This window comes from Euprymna scolopes, chromosome 5 (assembly GCF_053919585.1).
Source record: "Euprymna scolopes isolate OS-2025 chromosome 5, ASM5391958v1, whole genome shotgun sequence".
In the NCBI taxonomy this organism is placed as follows: Eukaryota; Metazoa; Mollusca; class Cephalopoda; order Sepiida; family Sepiolidae; genus Euprymna; species Euprymna scolopes.
In genome coordinates, this window is record NC_136486.1 from 134862612 (window position 1) to 134884235 (window position 21624).

Below are 21624 nucleotides of genomic sequence, written 5' to 3' on the forward strand. Positions count from 1 at the left end.
TAATTAATTCCCTAATAGTAGCCCCCTGCTTCAAAGTGGCACTGTGCCTTGTTTGGGGTTAAAATTGAATAAAAAAAAAATAACAATAATAATAATAACAATAATAACAACAGCAATAATAATAATAATAATAATAATAATAATAATAATAATAATAATAATAATAACAACAACAACAACAATAATAAGAACAACAACAGCAACAACAACAATAATAATAATAATAATAACAGCAATAATAATAACAATAATAATAATAATAACAACAATAATAATAATAATAACAATAATAATAATAACAACAATAATAATAATAATAACAATAATAATAATAATAACAACAATAATAATAATAATAAAAATAATAATAATAACAATAATAATAACAATAATAATAATAATAACAATAATAATAATAATAATAATAACAATAATAATAATAATAATAATAACAATAATAATAACAATAATAATAATAACAATAACAATAACAATAATAATAATAATAACAATAATAATAATAACAATAACAACAATAATAATAATAACAATAGCAATACTACTACTACTACTACTACTACTACTACTACTAATAATAATAATAATAATGGGGATAGAAAGAACTGTTGAGAAAGTCTTGTTTTAAAATAGGAAAAATGAATTTATTTACAAAATATCCTTTAAATTGCAATGCCATAAAGTTGCATGTAATTTCTATGCGAAAAATGTGCCAAATAATCTATACTCCTATAATTTTTTTTTGTGTATTGATATTCATATTAAAACTCCTTTTTTCTTTTGCTATTTATAATCTTCCCCACGAAAACAAAAGTGTGGCACAAGGTCTTTTTTAATGAGTTAAAACCAGCTCCACAAAAGAAGGGCAAAAAAGGCGCTCTGGCATCGTAAAAAATTTCGACTAAATAATGGCAATCACGGCACGTGACACATGCATAACGTTACATTACGTAACAGGTTAATACCTCTCACAGATCTAAAACTTCATAAGCAACAAGATTTGAAAGGAGAGTATTCGGTCGGATTATAGTCTATGCACATATAAAAAAGTATACATGTTTAAGATGTAAAAATTCTGCTGCAAATACCAAAACATTGTCACCACAAAATGTCAGTAAAATCTACAGCGGTACTCAGAAGGGGAGAGCAATCTAACCAACCCTATGCTTAGGTAAGTTCCCTACCTTAGAAAACGTAAACAAAACTGAAAAAACTAATCCTGCACAACCTGTGCCAAATTACAATATTTCAAGACAGACTAAAAGGCCTGGTACAGGTGTCATAAACACTAAAATAGATGGCGATAAAAAAGGTACGGAACATCCTCAAGGAGCGATCCAAGCTTCTACGCTACAACATCAGAAGAGACATTATAAAGCTTTTTTTTTAAGTTAATCTCAGAAAACACACACACACACACACGCGCGCGCTCTACACACTTGTAGATTCGCTGAAAAAGCTTAGCTACACAGCAAATTCACCATGATCAAACATCGGATTCCCCAACAAGTGACACTCAACAAGAACATGGACGTACCTGTCCAACTTTGGTTCACATAACTCTTTCAAGAGTATTCTCCTCTTAAATTTAACACAATGACAAGGGGATATAAATCTTAGCACATACCCTTTCTTTCAGTGATAACATTAGCACAACACTTGCACTTTTCTACGGTACTTTTCTCTTTTACTCACTGACCGTCTTATTAGTGCTACCTTACGTGAATAACATTTTACTGCCATGGCCAACTCCATCAGTGTCCTGACAAGGGATCGATAAATGACCAGAGATGTTGTGAGTTTTCGACCTCACATTGTTAGAAGGTAGAATACACCGACTAACATCCATGGTAATCCGTCAATGAATTTCATAAAATAGCAGGATTACAGGTTTTATGTCAACACCTAGCAAATGTTATTTACTTCCTTTCAACCGCAGGCAGATGTAACACAAGGTCGGAAGGTGAGGAGGATTCAAGCCACCGCCCTTGAAGGAATAACACCCTGGTCTATAAAAAGTTGTATGGGCAACCTAGTCGGCATTGCACAGTAGGGGCATCCCAGATAGTAAGCAATAAACTTACTCCACCTGAAAGTCGGGAGGCAACGATCTGGGAAGATGAACCTCCTAGAACTGCACAGAGCATCAGCTGTTCATTAGTTAATGGAAAAGACCATTTCAAAAACAGCTTATACTCTGTTGGCTTTCGAGCCGAGGTAATTCCTGGCAGGTCTAGCAGGTTGTGAATATGAGTAGTAACATTCATGTTATCTGAGAAGTTCACTCGCAATACAATATTTTTTCTTAATGACTGGCAAGCTGCCAGCCAGGAAAATCAAATTACAGCGTCTGACTACGCAGATCATCTGCTGAGACATTTGCAGCATCGTTTTCAGACGGTGGTGCAATATTCATCATGGCAAACTTGTTTGCACTCAACAAACAGCTTTCCAAAGTCAAATAATAAATCATATTTCAATCTGTTGGATACAAAATTAAATCTGCATGAAACTGTATGCCTGCATAGACACTGGAAACTTAGAGAGGCTTGGCATTTAAAATAATGAAAATTAATTCATATTCTACAAGGAATAAGTGATAATAGTTAAAACCTTTTCTCATGGAAATATTAAAAAGAAGCCAGAAAAAAAATCTTTGATTCACATTATTATTCATATCTATCAATAATGGAGATTTGGTATCTGTCTGTCTGACACCGAAATTAAACAATTATTTTTATATCTGGAGCCAAAACTAAACTATTACTGTCTTTTAAAGCTCAAATTATGTTTTACTATACCTGTACAATCTTTTGGTGCTCAATTAAGGGTAGAGAGTAGTGTAGTTTGTGTTCTGTTGTAATAATACCATTCTCCGAGATATTAACCCTTCCTTTTTGGGACAGAATAGTGTAGCATCTGTTATTGGTGTTACGATACCATAGTCCCAAGCATTATCGCCTAGGTGGTTTAGTAATTGTTTTGTTCTCATGAGACCATCCTCTAGACATTAGCATCTTCTGCGGTGTTTAGTGTAATATATGTTCGTTCGTGATAATAACATCCTCTCAACCATCACCTCCTTCCTGAGAGGCAATGTAATATATGTTCGTCTGCCATGCGACAGGAGGGAGTATATCATTTAATAGAAAAATTATTGTAGCATATTTTTTGCCAAAATGAGCGCTATTCTGTGTCAAGTTTTGTGGAAATCAATCATTAATTCTTGCTTATTGATTGTTTTATGGAAATCGCTCCAGACAAGTCATAATGCCACTTAATGTAAGAAGTTAAAAATACTGCTTCATGGTAAAAAAAAAAAAAAATAGCCAACGACAATGTTATACTGACCGATACCGAAACATAAAACAGCAATTCTTCCCCTTTTGTCAGAAACATCGCTCATGGATTGTGAGGATAAAAGCAAAAAATAAAGATAGCTACGGTGCTGCCGAAAGTAAACACAAGGTTCGCTTTCTACTCTTTTAGAACTAATTATTTATTTGAATTTCGCATTTATTTTGCCTTGTCGCGTTTATAACGAGAAAGATCATCATTGTGATACAACATAATCTTTTGTTATTTACACTAAAATACAACAATAATTCTATTTATTCCCGCGTGTGGTAGACTTAAAACAATTGCTCATTCTAGCAGTGTTGAAAGACCATTTATATATAATTTATATGAGTGTTTAAGTGTTTACTGATATTGTTCGCGTAGACATGAATATATACTTCCTCTTCTTTCACTTGGACAGTCAACTGGGGCATATTTATACGGGAAGAAATATGGTGACTGAGTTTCATCTCAAAACACACTTTATTCATCGTATCATTTGGATTCTTCGAACTATTTTTCTCATCTTGCGTATCATTTCCACTGCGTTTCGATCGATGTAACCTCCGACCTTCTTCAAGTATATTTTGTCGATATCTCGCTAATCTTTCTGCCGAACTCATGAATTGGCACGGAATTTCCCGAGTTTGACAGAAAGATTTCGTGGAAGATGTCGATAAAATGCATCTGAATAAGGTTGGAGGTTACATATAAACCGAAACGGTGTGAAAATATCATGCACGATGAGAACAGTAATCCGAAGAATGCAAATAATTTGAATAATCAATCGTTATCTAAAAAAAAATTCAGAAATATACATTATTAACTTAACTAACTCTGTCGCTTTATTAAGATAATTAATGAAAAAGTAGAAGGTAAAAACATTAGTTAAAAGTAGATTAATTATATTTTTATTCTTTTAACTCCGCTATATATATATATATATATATATATATATATATATATATATATATATATATGTATATATATATATGTATATATATATATGTATATATATATATGTATATATATACATATATATATATACATATATATACATATATATATTTATATATATATATTTATATATATATGGTCATCGACATACAGTACTGTTTCGTTGTATCACAACCCATCAGTGCCACTAGACTAGCACCTCTCCCAAGCCAACACAAATAAACGAAATACTTTGAACTTACTTTTTTGAGAGACACTTTTATTTCCTGTCCGCGCTTTCCATTTTAAATAACAAATTTTTATAGGGCTGACACCGGCTAGTTGGAATTCATTGTCGCCTGCTGTCTTTTCCTGCTGTTTATGCCGTCACGTCTTTCCCACTCCACTCTTTCTGTCTTACTGCTCTGCTGCTATCCCCGCGTGACGTCGCCAGTCCTGCTACCTCCTACTGCTCCTCTCTCTATTTCACTGCAGAACTGTTATCTACGCAACATAATGGTACAAAAGGCGCAACAGTAAAAGTTAGCGTCCACAATGATACTGGATTAAACAGAGCTGATAAAGAAGAAATAATAAAATTTACAGGACCTTATGTACGACATGAAAAGAAACTGGAATTTTAGGAAGATCCCCATCATTCTATTAATTATAGAAGCAACCAGACCCATGAGAAAGAATTACAAAACTACTTGCTACAACTTACAAGTAGAAAGTTCGGGTAACTTGAAATTAATTTGTGAGATTCAGCCGAGGAACGGCTATTACACAATGCGACACAATGGAGTCTGTAAATGTCTCCACTAGTCCATCTTTTAAAAATTGAATAAGTGTAGCAGTAATTCATGAGAACATCTACCTGATAAAACAGTTGTAAATATGGCATACACCATCCATGATGACTATGCAACCGGGCCCATGATAAGGAATTTTTAAAGTAATCTGGCAAATATACACGGTGAACGAAGTGCAGAAAAGATACAAACATTTCTACTTAAAGAAACGGTTAGAATATTAAAACGATCTCTCGGTCGTAATGTCTATAGCGGATGAATGTTTGGCATCCAGTAGGATGTCCCATCCTCAGCTAAAACAAAATAAGAAAATTTTTAAAAATTGGGAGAGACACGTTTGTTTTTATTACAGAATAGAAGATTTTATCAGCACTTTCAGTGATGCGAATACTTGTTCAAAGTGTCACAGACTGAGAGCCGATGGACAGAGCCCCGCTTAGAGATGTATGGACTCACCTAAAAACTGATACTGTAGATCGTTAGAAAAATACGTCGAAGAGAAACGAACACGGATCCCTTAGGAAACGATCATAGAGAAAAGGGGACAGTTTATTTAGCTGTAAATACAGGAATCTGGACTTTTAGTCAAAACAGTTGTCAGAGATCAAAGGTAAGCAACAACGTTTATTAAGATATACAGGTATAGAACAATATGTATTAAGGTAAGATTCGTGAATGCAGGTATGTTTGATTAAAAATACATTAATACTTTTTGTCGATTTTAATCTTCAATTAAATATTTATTCATTACGGACAAGTAATTTTTTATTTTTTATAGAATAACCATACCCAAAATATCTCTGATCCACCCAAACCTCCAGTGTAATGGTGAATTTTTATCCCAGTTTATGAGACTTGCTAAAGTGTAGAAACGTATCTGTAATTTGATTAACCCCAACATTGCTACTTTTCTACAACCTCTCTCCTACATATGTGATGTTGCTAGTCAGTCTTTTTATAAATACTACTGTGGCATTTGTTCTTTAGAATTGTTTGATCTATAACCTGCTTCCTTTGTTTCAGCACGTTTGATTCGTTGGTCTAGAGATTTGCTATTGATACAACCCATATTTGCCCATGGACGTATAGAGAGAATTGCAAAAAACGGTGTTGCGATTTCAGAAGGATAGGCGAATATAATTCTTGAACAAGGCCCAGTAGTAGGCAATGGCACAATTGTCCGCTCAGAACTCCTTCAAGTGGTCTTTTAAAAATAGAGCATAAAACTGTACTACATGGCGGCGTACCGACCAGTAGGATATAAAATAGTAAAGAAACACCATCGCATCGTTAAAGAAATAGGGTATAGAGGAGGAATGTCGCCAGTAGAAATTATGTTTTGACACAACATAGCGTTTAAGATAAGGCAGAGGAAAAAGACACAGACAAGGATTTTGACGTATCAGTTGTTGGACACGAGAGAGATCTCAACGAAGAATAATCATCATATCGTTTGAATCCTAAGATTCTATTGTTGGCTTTGTTTTCCCTGATATTTGTCTAGTCAGACTTCCATTCCGGAAAGATACCAGGTACTTACGGAATGGACTACATGAAGGTTGCCAACATCCTAAGTGAAAGTGAGTTTTGTTGAACGAACTGGATTCGGACTTGCGACATCCAGGTTATCAGTTCGTGTCGTTAACCACTGAACCACCGTCACCTCCCAACGAACAACAATGAGGGAGGGACAACTCGTGTATTCAAATTGGGGAACGTGTGATAGGATATGAAAATCAGGCTTCAAAAGACTGACAATATAAGGTTCATCTCTGACTTTTAGCACTCCAAAATATCCGGCAACGACTCTTATTTTTATGTCTTCGAACATTCAGTAATAATTGGAATCGTGTGAAAAAAAAATCCGATTCCAGCTCATTTTTTACGAATACGACTCCGACTACTTACAAAATCTCATACTCCGCACCTCTGATGAAAATCATGGTATTACTCCTACTATTACTACGTATTCAAAATGAGTAAAACAGATGGTGACAAATTATATTTTAGCACAGATTCATTATTTAAATATCAATAAGTAATATATACTCTAAACCCCAATCTGTTATCTATTGTCCGAATTGCATTAAATTTAGCATGACTATGCCGAGCGTGTCAACACAAGCTACTACTACTACTACTACTACTACTACTACTACTACTACTACTACTACTACTTACGAATTATTGTTATTATTATGTACTCACTAGGAGTTCTCACAAAAGTCATCACCAGAGAGTACTACTACTAATAGTAACCGGTGGTGTTGCCTGGAGTCTAGGTAATATATACTCTAAAACCTCATATGCTTTCTATTGTCCAAATTACGTTAAATTTAGTACGAATGTGTCAAGCGTGTCAACATTAAGCTACTATTACCACTACTACTTCTGCCAGCGACCCCTGGATTTTACTGAAATTTGTGTAGCTACAAGCTTCTTCAAGGTCTCAGTCCTCTTTGCACTTATCCAGTAGAAGTCTTATTATTATCTACTCACTAGGTGTAATAAAGTCATCTAAGATTTTTCTTTGAAAACAACTTGTGGCATTCTCCGGAGTCTGAGCGACAATAAGTCTCCCCAGATTTCCAGTACTCTCCACTTCTTTCGATAACCATTGCAAATGTATTCGCGTTATCGGAACATCCGCTTACCATTGATTTCTCGTTGGAGGCGAACATTGGTTTTCACTGGAATTTGGGTGGCAAAAAGCCCCCCCCCCAGGTCCCAGTCCTCTTTGCACTCGTCCAGCGGAGATCTGGCTAATGTTTTCTCTCCTGGGTCTTTACATCCTCCTTGACCCTCCGCAATATTTGTGGCGTAAGTTTTTGGCAACACACACACAAAATGGGATGGGGAGGGGGAGGTAGGGAGATTATCTTACAATTATACAGTTCCAGTTTTCATGATTCCATGTGACACTCCTTTGTGTTTTACATCTGTAGCAATTTCTGTATGTCCAGTTTGTGTCTGTAGCTCATAGGTATTAGTTTCCGCATTCAAGGGGGTCCCTTAATATTTCAGCAGTTTTTATTAATCTTATCCGTTGTATTTTCACAGCTATCACCTGATTCCAGTCTCTCCCATTATCTTTTCAAACTTTTCTATATTGTTCTTAGCGTTTCTACTATTAGCGGTGTTATCTTGATTTCTTTTCACCTTCCATATTTCTTTGAGCTCTCTAGCCAGTTCAGTGTATTTCCTCCGCTTCCCAGTCTCCTTGTTCTTCTTCTGGAACAGTAAAATCTACAATCTGGCAGGTCTTTTCTTTCGTGTTAACCAGTATGACACCCGGTCTTCTTGCTTGGATAGGTTTATCTATTATATATCCATGTCCCATAGGATTTTGTGACTTTTATTTTCAAGTACAGCCGGTTTGTGCTTGTACAATTTGCCTGGGTGCTAAAAATTTAGTTGTCTGCATAATTCCCAGTGTATCGTCTTTCCCACTTGATCGTGTCTATTCTTATATTCTTTTTCAGCTGCATTCGCTTATTATGCGGTTTATAGTTTCATCTCTTTGTCTAAATGTGTTTAGAGGGAGAGATAGATAGATAGATAGATAGAAACAGAGTCAGAGTAGGAGTTATATCTGTTTTCTTTACATTCAATCACTGTACCGAAACGAGAGAGAGAGAGAGAGAGAGAGAGAGAGAGAGAAAGAGAGAGAGATAAAATCATCGTAACGGCAGAGAAAGAGAGGATTGACCTCATTTCATTGCCGCGTTATTTAGTTTAAATAAAAAAACATGCTGTTATTTTGATACCGTCATTGTGGAGCAGTGGATAACGAGGCCGCGACGCAACCTACGGGTTACGTTCACTCAATGTAACAGATTGATTTTTTTATTTGAAGTTTTAATATTCAAGCAGGGTTACGCCTTGTAATAAATACGTTCAATATTTCGTCTTTTTTCTCCTTTTCTCAGTTATTTCTTTTTATCAAATTCAAACAGTTTTATTGTCCCCCCTTTTTTATTTGTGTTTCTTTTGTATCGAAATGAAACGACAAAACTTCATTTGTTTTGGGGGTGTTTTCTTTTATCTGTTTTTTGGTTTTATTAATTTATTTTTTTCTTACGGTGGTAATTGAAATATTTGAAACCAAATACTGTAGTAATTAATAATAATAAAAAAAATAAATGATAAATACACGAAAGAAGTTTCGTTTCATTTCCTTAGGACAGGATTTCCTGATTTTGTTCTTGTTTAAATTTCTTCTTCTTAATAAAACTTAGAGACGAACTATTTTTAGTCACGGAAGCTAGTAAGTAACCAGTCAATATTATCACAGCTTCAACGGCTAAATAGATGTTTTTTTCACCTCTCTCTACCCGGGCTGCCTTCTGCGTTCCAGTAGCCGTTCTTACTATGAGGAGTTGGGAGTGTCTATTCTGAAAGCCGTTCGTAACATAAGCAGGTTGGGGTTGGGCAGCAGCAGCAGCAGCAGCAGCAGCAGCAGCAGAAACAACAACAACAACAACAACAACAACAACAACAACAACCTTACTTTGATTTTTTTCGAGGGGGTGCAGGCTTCTACTGGGAAACGCCGGTTAGAGGGCACTGCTAGTATATACTAAAATATTGTGTATAATTGCATCAAGTCTGGCATGAAAAGCTCTTCGGTTGTCGAATGCAATAAAATTTTAAATATTTGTTTTGTTGCTTAAATAAAAACCCAGGAAACTTTCACACGAGTTAGACAAATAGTAACAAGTTATCTTTTAGCACAAATTCATTATTTAAATATCGATTGATTATGTTAGGAATTAAAATAATTTCAAATTACAAACGCATTTTTCTATGAGATCTTTACATATATATTTTTTTATTTCTGAATAATTATTTCCATAAATTTATCAGTAATACTATTTCATCTGATTAATCCGATATTATTTAACAGTCACGCTTCATGCCATGTTTGGCTGAAATCCAACGGTACTTTTTAAAAAATATATTAGCAGAGAAACAAAATAATAGAATACAATTCAATTTAGTTATTTGGTGAAAGCTTAGAATTATTCCAACGGTAGATCTTGTTTTTACCGCGTGTATATTTTACCATCCGTGCATTTTACTATTTCTATATTTTACCATCTGTGTATTTTACCATTTGCGTATTTTACCATTTGTACATTTTAACTGTAGAACAGGTGAGGTTTTAAAGGGAGATAATTATTTATAAGCTAATGATTGTTTGGGCTGATGCATGATTATCTCTCTAAAGCTTTGATATCCCCAGTCATGTGTTCTTTATAAAAATAAGTTAACACCCAACTGTTGTTTTCGTGAGAGTTCAGCTGTTGTAATCCCACTGTCCCCGCCATGTTGCCAGACAATGCCGTAATCATATTTATTTATTATGCAGCGTTCAGCATCTGTTTTAAAACAAATCATCTCATATATACAGGGCGACCAAAAAAAAAACGGGCCCCAACTCTAAGTAGGCCTCGTTTTTTAGTGTTTTGTCTGAATGAAATGAAACTTTGGTCATAGCTAGTTTATTATATTCAAAACATCACATCAAAACACTAGGGTCTTTGGCCTTTTTTTTTCTCCGTTCTACAGCATATGTTCTTGATAGCCTCTATTTAGCTTTTGTTTTTTTTTGGTCACCCTATATATATATATATATATATATATATATATATATACATATATATATGTGTGTGTGTGTGTATGTGTGTGTATGTGTGTGTTTATGTTGCTTTGGCGATAGAGACAAGGTTTACTTATCTACGATGAAGCCTTGACTGTAATGCTACAAGGGAGTTATCTCCCTTACATTCGTGAGAACGTCTAAATATTATTTTATTTATAAAATAATTATTCGCGAAAGCATATAATTCGCTGACTACGACATCTCGGTGTGAATCTAGTGGCGAGATTCGAAACAGTTACTCTTATTCAGCACCCTTACCGACACGGCTACGTAACATTTCTATCGCTGGACATTTCTATCCCTTATGAATACATACGCACTTTTTAGTTGTTTTTGCGATATATATATATATATATATATATATATATATATATATATATATATATATATATATATATATATATATATCACGCTTCATTTTTACATGCTCATATTTTTTCTTCTCAAAGCTATCACAGCCATGATAGACCAAAGAGCGCCATTTCTTACGATCATTGGAAGCACTTTCTTAACTGAACACGTCAATACCAAGAGCTTTAAGATTATCTTTGATGTTATCACGAAAGCGTTTCCTCGGTTTATGTTGTGGACGCTTTCTTTGTGTAATTTCACCATAGAACAGGCGCTTTGGCAATCTCTCGTCGTCCATCCTTGTCAGATGTCTAGCCCATCCCATCTGGTTGCGTATAATCAACCTCTCGATACAAGGTACGTCAGATCGCATGAGAACATCCATATCAGGTATAAAAGAGCTCCACCTGATGCCCAGAATGTGTCTCAGGAATTTCTGGTGCACTCTCTCCATGACTTTTAAGTGTCTACCATAAATTGTCCAGGCCTCAGAAGCGTAAAGCAGGGATGGTAAAATACAAGATTGATAGACACCGATCTTTGTATGAAGAGTTATACCCCTGTCAGACCACACTCGCTTCTCTAAGTCACCAAAAGCCCTAGTTGCACGCTGTATCCTATAGTTGACCTCAGCATCCAGGGTTCCGTCTCTGGCAAGAGTACTACCCAAATACACAAATGTGTCAACCACGGCAAGTCTCTGGTTGTTGACAAAAATATTTGGTTCCACATACAAACCACCGGGTAGAGGTGTGAACATGATCTTAGTCTTCTTAAGACTAATAGTAAGCCCAGTAGCACAGACCCCTGAAAACAGATCCATGATACCCTGAATATCCCTCTCACTATGGCCTACGAGATCGGCATCATCCGCATAAAGCAATTCACAAACCAGATGCTGAAAGATCCTTGTAGAAGCATGAAAACGACGAAGATCAAAGACCCTACCTGTGGTTCTGAAACGCAAATAAACATCCAGAAAACAGTTCCTAAAGGCATAGGAAAGCATAGTTGCAAAATAAATAAAAAAAAGTGTAGGTGCTGGGATATCACCCGGCTTCACACCATTGTCAACTGAGATGGTTTCTGATAGGCATCCATTGAAGTTCAGGCGAGCCTTCATATTAGTGTGGAGCTCCCTGAGTAATCGTAGAAATTGAGGTGGTCATCCCAACTTCCCCAGAATTATCCATAGGGCATTTCTGTCCATCGTATCAAAAGCCTTGGCCAAATCAACAAAACCCTGATAAAGAGGAACACGGTGTTCAGTACATTTCTCTTGCAACTGCCGAGCAGAGAAGATCATGTCCGTGGTTCCTCTGCCCGGACGAAAGCCACTTTGGCTTTCTGGAATGACGGATGGACAAATATACCTTAACAATCTGTTGATTAGAATCCTGTAAATACTTTGCCAACTGCTTCCAACAAACTTATCCCAAGATAACTTCTACAGTCGGTCCTGGACTCCTTTCCCTTGTACAGTGATATAAGAATTGCATCAACCCAATCCTGATGGACGGGAACACCCTTCTAGACATCAGTGATAAGATGAAGAATTTTATGGACAAGTCTATCACCCTCATGTAAGAGGACTTCTCTAGGAATACCATCAAGCCCTGGAGCCCTCTCAATGTTCACTTCCTTGATTGCATCTCTAATTTCATTCTCAAATGGGAACTCAGACATTTCATGGATAAGATTCTGTTGTGATAAAAATTAATTGATGACGTCCTCATCAACATTAGAGGGGTTGTCAAAGAGATCAGAATAACATTCATACAACGAAGGAGAATCTTGTTAGGATCCTTTATAATGGCAATTCCATCACTTGAGAGTATGGAAGATGTAGATAGTGTTTGAGGACCAAACACTTTTTTAAGCAAATGGTACATGCGTTTGAGGTCTTTACAGTCAAAAGCCATCTGGATTTGGTTGGCGAGTTTAGCCCACCACTGATTCTTCATTTGGCGGAGTTGCTTTTGAAAAAGACCTTTGTTTGCTTTAAGTAACTATTGGAGGGACTCTCGACCTCCATGAGAGGCAGACAACGTCTTATGGTGCAACTCATTTTTAGCACTTAAGAATTGAGTAATTTCAAAATCATTATCATCAAACCGATCCTGATGTCTAGATTTGCGGAAGCCAAGAACATCTACACTTATTTCATAGATTGTATTTTTAAAATGCGCCCATGACCCATCAAAATCAGTAGAATTAACTACGGATCGAAGCTTTTCACGTACACTTGGATCATCCAGCTTGGACACATCAACCCACCTGGGAATCTTAACACCACCTGACCTACACTTCCTCATACAGATTTTCAACTTTCCGCATACCAAAAAATGATCTGTGCCGCATTCAGCTCCACGCATAACACGCACACTACAGACGTCCTGCAAATTTGCCTTCCTGAAAATAATGTAATCAATCAAGTGACCTTGTTTTGAACGAGGATGGGTCCAAGTAAACCTATGGACCTCCTCGTAGCTGAAGAAAGTGATACAGATAGCAAGGTCAAACTGAGTGCATAGATGGAGAAGAAGCAGACCATTACTGTTGACCTTACCTACACCAAACCGCCCGAGTGAGTCCTAGGTGTGATGATCCTTGCCAACCCTTGTATTTAAATCACCCATGAGTAAGATCTTCTTAGATAAAGGAATAGAGGAAATGGTACGACTGAGATCTCGGTAAAACGCTGTGATGGTATCTTCATCATGACCCATGGTAGGGGCATACACAGATAAAATCGTCATATACCTACTGTGTACAAGAGGGAAGCGCATCATCATAATTCTGTCACAGAGATTGGCTGTTCAATCCTCTTCACCAAATCAGAACGCGCTGCAAAGCCAATTCCACCTTCTCGTCTTAGCCCCGATGATGTTCCTTTCCAAAAAAAAGGTGTATCCCGATCCCACTTCCACCAATTGATCCTCACCACTGAATCGTGTTTCAGACAATGTCTATGCTGTACCTAGTGAGCTCTCTTGCAACAATAGCTGTCCTACGCTCAGGTCTTTCACTATCCAGGACATATAGCAAAGTCCTTACATTCCACCTAGCAACAGTTAGGTTGTTTCTCTACTGATAAAATTTTGATTTTCCTTGTTTATTTTGCTTCAACTTTATCTTGTTTCTCCTGCAAATATAGAGCAGCCGCCGACACAGGAAGCCGGCCAGCTAATAAAAGGGTAGAAATTTAGAGGTCACCTTTTCTAGACCCTTTCCCAAATTCATGGGTGAGCAGTGTATCCCTAGAAAATGCTGCTTAGCCGCCAGATCATCCACCGAAGTTGCTTCAACCCTGTAAGCGATTTAGTCGACGATGTTAGATAAATCACCAGCCGCCTATGTGTAGATTTGCAGTTATGCACTTCCAGCCCGCTAAGCCTGTGCACGTCGCCACTCACCTATCGCCATAGGACTTTTTTTTTCTTCGAAAGATATCTGCACATAACGATTTCAGTTTGACACTGTGCAACCAGTGGTAGGGTGCGAGAGGGTACATTATGTGTAGCACAAGCATGTTGTGTCGCGATCGTTATGTATATATATATATATATATATATATATATATATATATATATATATATATATATATATATGTATACTAACAGGACTCGTGTGCCGGCGTTGCACGGTGAAAGTATGCCCCTACCCCACCAATTAAACTACGGTTGTTAGTGGGATCCACTGCCGGCCCAATACAATAGCGGGCATTGGCGTCCGTGGCCAAAGTGAATGTACCATTATTAAGTACCGACGCATTTCATATATATTTATCGCGTCTATTTTCTAATGATTTGTTCCGATAAAAGAAAATTACGGAATTGTATTAGATATGTAGCGTAAATAAAATTGTTAGCAAAAATAAGTTGTTTTATTTTGTTCAATAAATTTCAGTATATTTTTCCGCACAATACGGCCTGGGGGTCATTTTATAACGATTCTGCCATTGTCTTAGATTTATGTACATCCGTTCTTCTCTCGTGCATGTTATGCAGCATTGTATCATTAACAAATATACTAATCTCGGACACAATATTACAAGTGAGGTCGTTTATGAATATCAGGAATAATAGTGGTATTAGGATTGATCCCTGAGGCACTCTCGTATTAATGTTATGCTGCTTAGATGTACGTCCATCAAGGACAACCGTAATGGTCATATTGTCTAAGAAGGATGTAATTATATTTGGTATACGTCCAGTAATCCCGTATGGTTTAATTTTCATTAACAGTCCTTCGTGCCAGGCCTTTTCAAAGACCATGAATATATCAAGGGCTACAGTCCTGGCTTCGCCCACCTTATCCAGTGCATGATATATGCGTCCAAAGAAGACTGTAGTAATATTTGCAGAGTAGATTAGACATAATTCTTACTATTATTCCCAATAATTACGCTACATTTGTACCTGAACAGTTTCTACCTTATGGGAATTTATTCTTATTTCCACAATTGCAGTTATTTTAAGTTACATTATTCGTATTAAATGGTAACACACACACACACACACACACACACACACACACACACACACACACACACACACACACACACACACACATATATATAGTTACCCATCTGTGTGTATTCAGATGTACATATACTTATATATATACAGGGTGTCTGGTATAGGTTCGAGTTCGGGTTAATTAATGAAAATGATAGAGGTAATGTTGCAGTCGTTTGTAGGCCCAATTTGTCACAATATGAAAAGTGTATTGAATGAACTCCAACCCTCGAATTATCATTGATTATGTCTCACGCCAAAATTGTGCCCGTCGCGTTCTCCGCTGTTCAGCTGAGTTTCTAATTATCTAATAGTCAACGACCGTTGCTAGGAAGAGATATACAGACGTTGTTTTGATGATTTCGATGGAACACATATAATTCAAGTCGTAAATCGTCGAAGATTAAATGTTAGAAATTACGATTGTTTGGCATTTGGTCGGCGCGAAACAGCATCTGACATTTCTTTGTTCTATTGATATCAGTGTTCTCAAATAACTTTTCTTTTTTTTTTTTTACTAAATGTTAAATACCATTTTCAAAGCATTAGAATTTATTTTTTTATAAAATAGAGACAGTGTTTTTTTGACGACGATAAATGTTTAGTACGCCAGTGGCGTAATGTTAAAAGAAGGTAAAAAAAACCTGAACTATTGAACTGGACAAACATTAAGAATTTGTCAACTTTATAACTGAAACGGGTATCTCCGACTTTTAAAAAATAACTTAAAATCGACTATAAAATATCTGCTAAGGAGTAAAAATTGAAAAAAACAAAAATGAAACTTGACAGGTGTAAATCAACTTAGTGTTCTTGTACGTATGTGCAAATGTATATTAATATGCTAACTCTTATCCGTCTTACGATAGCTTGACGGTATATACTCAATATATAGTAGTGATTTCAAAAGTAAAAAATATGACTTCGGTGCCATCAGCTAGAGTCAATGCTAAGACATTTAGCGCTCCAGTTTAGTCGTTACCGCTCGAGCTATCGTCAGACGGATAATAAATATTTAAAGATGAACCGACTTTAACATATAAATGTGTATTTGCGCATGTGTACAAGAGCATTGTAAGTTTACTTACGCGTGTCGAGTTCCAATTTTTTCAATTTTAAACCCTTAGAAGATATTTTTACCGACTAAAACCCATAAAAGAACGGTTCACAAAAAATGCAATAAGTTGACCCACTTCGCGCTACACTGCGACCTTGTACACTACAAATTGTGCAGTTGCCATTTCACAAAGACAGCAAGCATTCCGCCGGTTCGTACGACATAAGTCAAATACAAATAGGCAAAAATTTATAGATGCTAGAAATAATTGTCAATGTGAAATAGCCACAATCAAAAAAGGGTATGCTGAAATAACGAGGAAACGTATAGAATTGTAGAACTCGTGATTTCTGGATATTTTATAACAGTATAGTGAATAAAGCACAGTTACTATTTCCTTAAATATCCAACAACTAGAAGCTCGAATGCAACTGAGAAGGCAGAACTGCTTGCCCGGCGATTCGCCTCCAACTCCACCTTACAGCCAACAAACAACTTCCTCCAAAATTTCCCTATGCGGAATAAATCCACATTTGATGATCTGAAAATCACCCCTTCTCATGTCCGCGATATCATAAAAACTTCGACACCTCCAAGGTGTGTGGGCCTGATTTCATTCTTGCTATACTAATTAAGAAATTATCAACTGAGTTATCCCTCGTACTTTCAAAATTCTACTAGAAATGCTATGCTGAATTTTGCTCCCAAATAACTGGAAGATGGCCTCTGTGGCACCAGTGTACAAGAATTCTGGCGAAAGGATTGACTCGCTCAATTATCGCCCAACGAGTCTCCTCCCCCTTTTCGGTAAAATCTTCAAGTCATTAATGAATGAAAAACTAGTCCACCACCTTGCAAAAGCTAATCTTCTCTTTGATCGATGGATTTAGGCAATGTCGTTCTACTGCAGATATTTTAAAGGTAATCTCTGAACGCATATACCATGCACTGGATGTGGTGGGCGAAGTAAGGGCTGTAGCCTTTGATATATCCGAAGCCTTTGACAAAATCTTGCACGAAGAGCTGCCAATAAAAATTAAATCATATGACATAAATGAACGGACAGTAAATATAATTAGACTATTATTAGACACTAAAACGATTCAGTTTGTCCTTGATGGACCTACATCCAAACAGTATAGCATTAATCGATCCTTGGACCACTATTATTTATGATATTCGCTGATAACATTGTGTCCGAGATGGGTATATTTACCAATGATACAACGCTCTATAACAGACACGAGGGAAAAACGCCTGCACACAAATCTAAGACAATGACAGAATCGTTAGAAAACGACCTCAAGATCGTTGTGGAAGGGGTCGTAAATAGATAGCAACATTTAATGCTACTAAGACTAAGCTGCTTTCCTTTAACAATTACAAGAACCCTTCCCAACCACCGATAGCCATGACTAATAACGACCTACCTGAGAATTCTTCCTTCAAACTTTTCGGTTTAACATTCACAGAAAATATGAACTGGAACAAATACATTGAGGATATTGCCAAAGCTGCTGCAAAGAAGGTGAGTTCCTTCTATCGTGCTAGAAGATTAGTCATACCTGAGAGTATCCTGTGCCTCTACAAAGCCACCATTTGCCCACGCAGAGTATTGTTGCCACATCTGGGATGGTGCATCTATCGCTAGTCTCTCCCTCTTGGAAAGGGTCCAAAGAAGAGTTTCCAATCTAATAGGTGCCAAGTAAGCTCCAACCCCTGTCTCATCGCCGCATTGTTCCATCCTTGTGCTTGTTTCATAAATATTTTAATGGAATGTGTTCTTATGAACACCTGTGCCTCCCCCTCTCGAGTACATTGTTGAAATTGTGGCCTCTGACCCCGTCAAAGTCACAATGGTCGTGATCATCTTCTCTCCGGGAGTTCTCTACACGATTCTTCCGCGTCGCAGGCTCGTTTATCGGGTTGATATGCCGGTTTCCGCTGAAAATAATTAGCTTCTTATGCAAGCAAACGAAGACAAACTCAGATATCTCTATTCTACTCAATTAATTCAAACGAAATTTACAAATTATGTTCACATATATACAATTGTTCAGTTCGATTTCATACAAAACACTCTTAAGTCCCAATTAGATTTAGTCTCTCGATAGTGACGGACGGCAGCGAGATAAGGGTGTGGCGACGATCCCTCACTCTGATTTCGACTCGCTCAAACTTGGCTCCAACTCTACTCTGAAATTTTTGGCGCGAGCTTATATTTTGAGGGAAGGGTTGGATCGGGGTAAGCCGCTGGGGCAATCACCAGCAGGTACGTAATTTCAGGAGCTGTTCCAATTCCTTACACGGTCAGAGAATCTGTGACCACAGCTCAAGTCCGTTCACACGATTAGAGAGGTTAACACCGCGATCCCGGTCTAGCCTTATACTCAGAAGCCAGACGTTCTTGAGTTGGGTTTCACCAGGTCAAGAACGAAATTATATTTCGTTCTTGCTTTCAAAATGAAATCACTTGTCATTTTTCGGAAACACTAAACAGTATATGTCTGTTTTACAAAACACAATAAATTCATAACTTAACTCTTCTTTTCAGCTTGGTTATCGGCCGCTGCCAGGGAACCCAATAATGCTTAACAGTTAATACCAGTATAGTTGCTCGGCCTTACTCAGTGCTTCGGGGCTCTTAATCTCCTCCCAATGAGGATCTCTACCGCTCCCAGAGGCGGTCATGCCACAGAGGTCTCTAGATGCCGGAAAGCCTTCTACTCTATTAGTTTTTCCCTTGGGTAGCTAGACTTTAGAATTCCTTTTCTGCGACCTGCTTCCCTGATTGTACTGATATGCAGGAGTTTAAACGTAACGTAAACCAACATCTTGCTTATCTCCCCTAAACATAGTTTCAAATAATAGCCCCTTACGTCTAAGTGATTGAATGCTTTGTTTCTATTGAACGTGAGTAAAATAAAAGATAAAAAAATAACAACAAGCGTTCATTTTATTTGCTTTGGTTGGTTAGGAATTTGATATTTTTAAATCATTTTTATCGATAATAAGAATCGATTTTGAACACGACACGAAATTCGATCACTGTTTACCAATCGCTTCATGTATTTACATTAAAGGAAGAGTGTGCTCCCATTTCCATCGATAATGCGTTGTTAATTCCAAACACCGCATATTATTATTCCTGATAATATTGAATCAACAAAGTGGTCAACATCTGTTTCTGAAGTTATCAAGCGTAGGAGAGACGACTGTCGCCAGCCTCGCTTTTATATCCCGTTTAGTGAAAGTATATTGTTTAAGTGACTGATGTTTGCAACATGTGTGAAATAAATTCCTTATTTAATACGAAGTCTATTAACCGCGGTGTTTACTATGTTCATTAGATAATAACTGTAAGCTAAGGGATTTACTTTAACAATTACAAGAAGCTGTTCCAGCCATCGATACTCCTACATGAGTGCTCACCGATCAAACTCCTCAGCTTAGCACCCACATGCGACATGACCTGGAACAAATACACTGAGGACATTGTAAAGGCTGCTGCAAAGAAAGTGGGCTCCATCTACTGTGCTAGAAAATGACTCACATCTGAAAGTATTCTGCACGGAGTATGTTTCCAGATCTGGTCTGGTACATCCATCACTGGTCTCTCCCTCTTAGACATGACCCCAAAACAGAGTTTCCAATCTAATAGATCTCGCACTATCAACCAAACCCTAACCTCTGTCCCATCACCGCAATATTGCATTCCTGTGCCCGTTTCACAAGTATTTTAACGGAATGTGCTCTGATGAACTCATTGCACTTGTACGTACGTGCCCGTTTAGCAAGAAAATTCCGCCCCTTCATTGTAGAGGTCTTTAGATGCTGGAAAGTGTTCTACTTTGATGGCTTTTTCCTTCGAACTGCTAAAATATTGACACCCCGTTCTGCTTCAAGATTCGTTGTCTGTACTGACATGCAAAGATATTAATGTAAAGTAAACCGATATCTCGCTCATATCCTTGCATAGTTCCACGTAATATCTGGTCCCAAACAGTAGTCCCTTACGTCCAAGTGGCAATATGCCTTGTTTGGGCTGAATAAAAAAATGGTTAGTACTTGATTATTTAGGCAGACTGCACGATAAGAATTCATTAACATTGGTCTTGAAAACAACCACGTTTTAATTAGCTGGGAAGCAACCCCGGGGGATTATACAGATAGGACGTTCTTGGAAAGAAACTTTGTTTATGGAATTTCTGTTTAGTTTTAAGTAAACAGAGAAAGAAATGAACCTTCTTTACAGCGCCCGATATTCCCAAACAGTTGTTATTGTTGTTGTTGTTATTATTGTTATTGTTGTTATTGTTGTTGTTGTTATTATTGTTATTGTTGTTGTTATTATTGTTATTGTTGTTGTTATTATTGTTATTGTTGTTATTATTATTATTATTATTATTGTTGTTATTGTTGTTGTTATTATTATTATTATTATTGTTGTTATTGTTGTTGTTATTATTATTATTATTATTGTTGTTATTGTTGTTGTTATTATTGTTATTGTTGTTATTATTATTATTATCATTGTTGTTATTGTTGTTGTTGTTGTTAATGCTATTATTATTGTTGTTATTGTTGTTGTTGTTATTATTATTATTATTATTGTTGTTATTGTTGTTGTTGTTGTTATTATTATTATTATTGTTGTTATTGTTGTTGTTATTATTATTATTATTATTATTATTATTATTATAATAATAATAATAATAATAATAATTATTATTATTATTGGCGGCGGCGGCGGCGGCGGAGGCTTACATAATCATAATAATGATCATGATGACGAAGTTTTCGGATTATTATTGATAAAGTATCATTTTTTTTTTCAAATAGTGAATACTAGCAAGCCGCCCGACGTTGCCTGGTCGTAAAATAAGCATAAATATTATATTTTAATTAATTCAGATTTCTTATTTA

The 21624-nt window shown here is 36.5% G+C and overlaps 1 protein-coding gene across 7 annotated transcripts in view; it reads right to left on the reverse strand.

Annotated features, from left to right (window-relative positions):
• The window catches only part of LOC145276991 (carbohydrate sulfotransferase 15-like), a 180183-nt gene that overhangs the window by 149904 nt on the left and 8655 nt on the right, over positions 1 to 21624 (reverse strand). Inside the window, exon 2 of one of the 7 annotated variants that reach the window (XM_080128562.1) lies at positions 4557 to 4797. The exons of the other annotated variants lie outside the window; for them this stretch is intronic. The gene's annotated coding sequence lies outside the window, so the exon portion shown is untranslated. The remainder of the gene's footprint in view (positions 1 to 4556; positions 4798 to 21624) is intronic. 7 annotated transcript variants of the gene reach the window in all.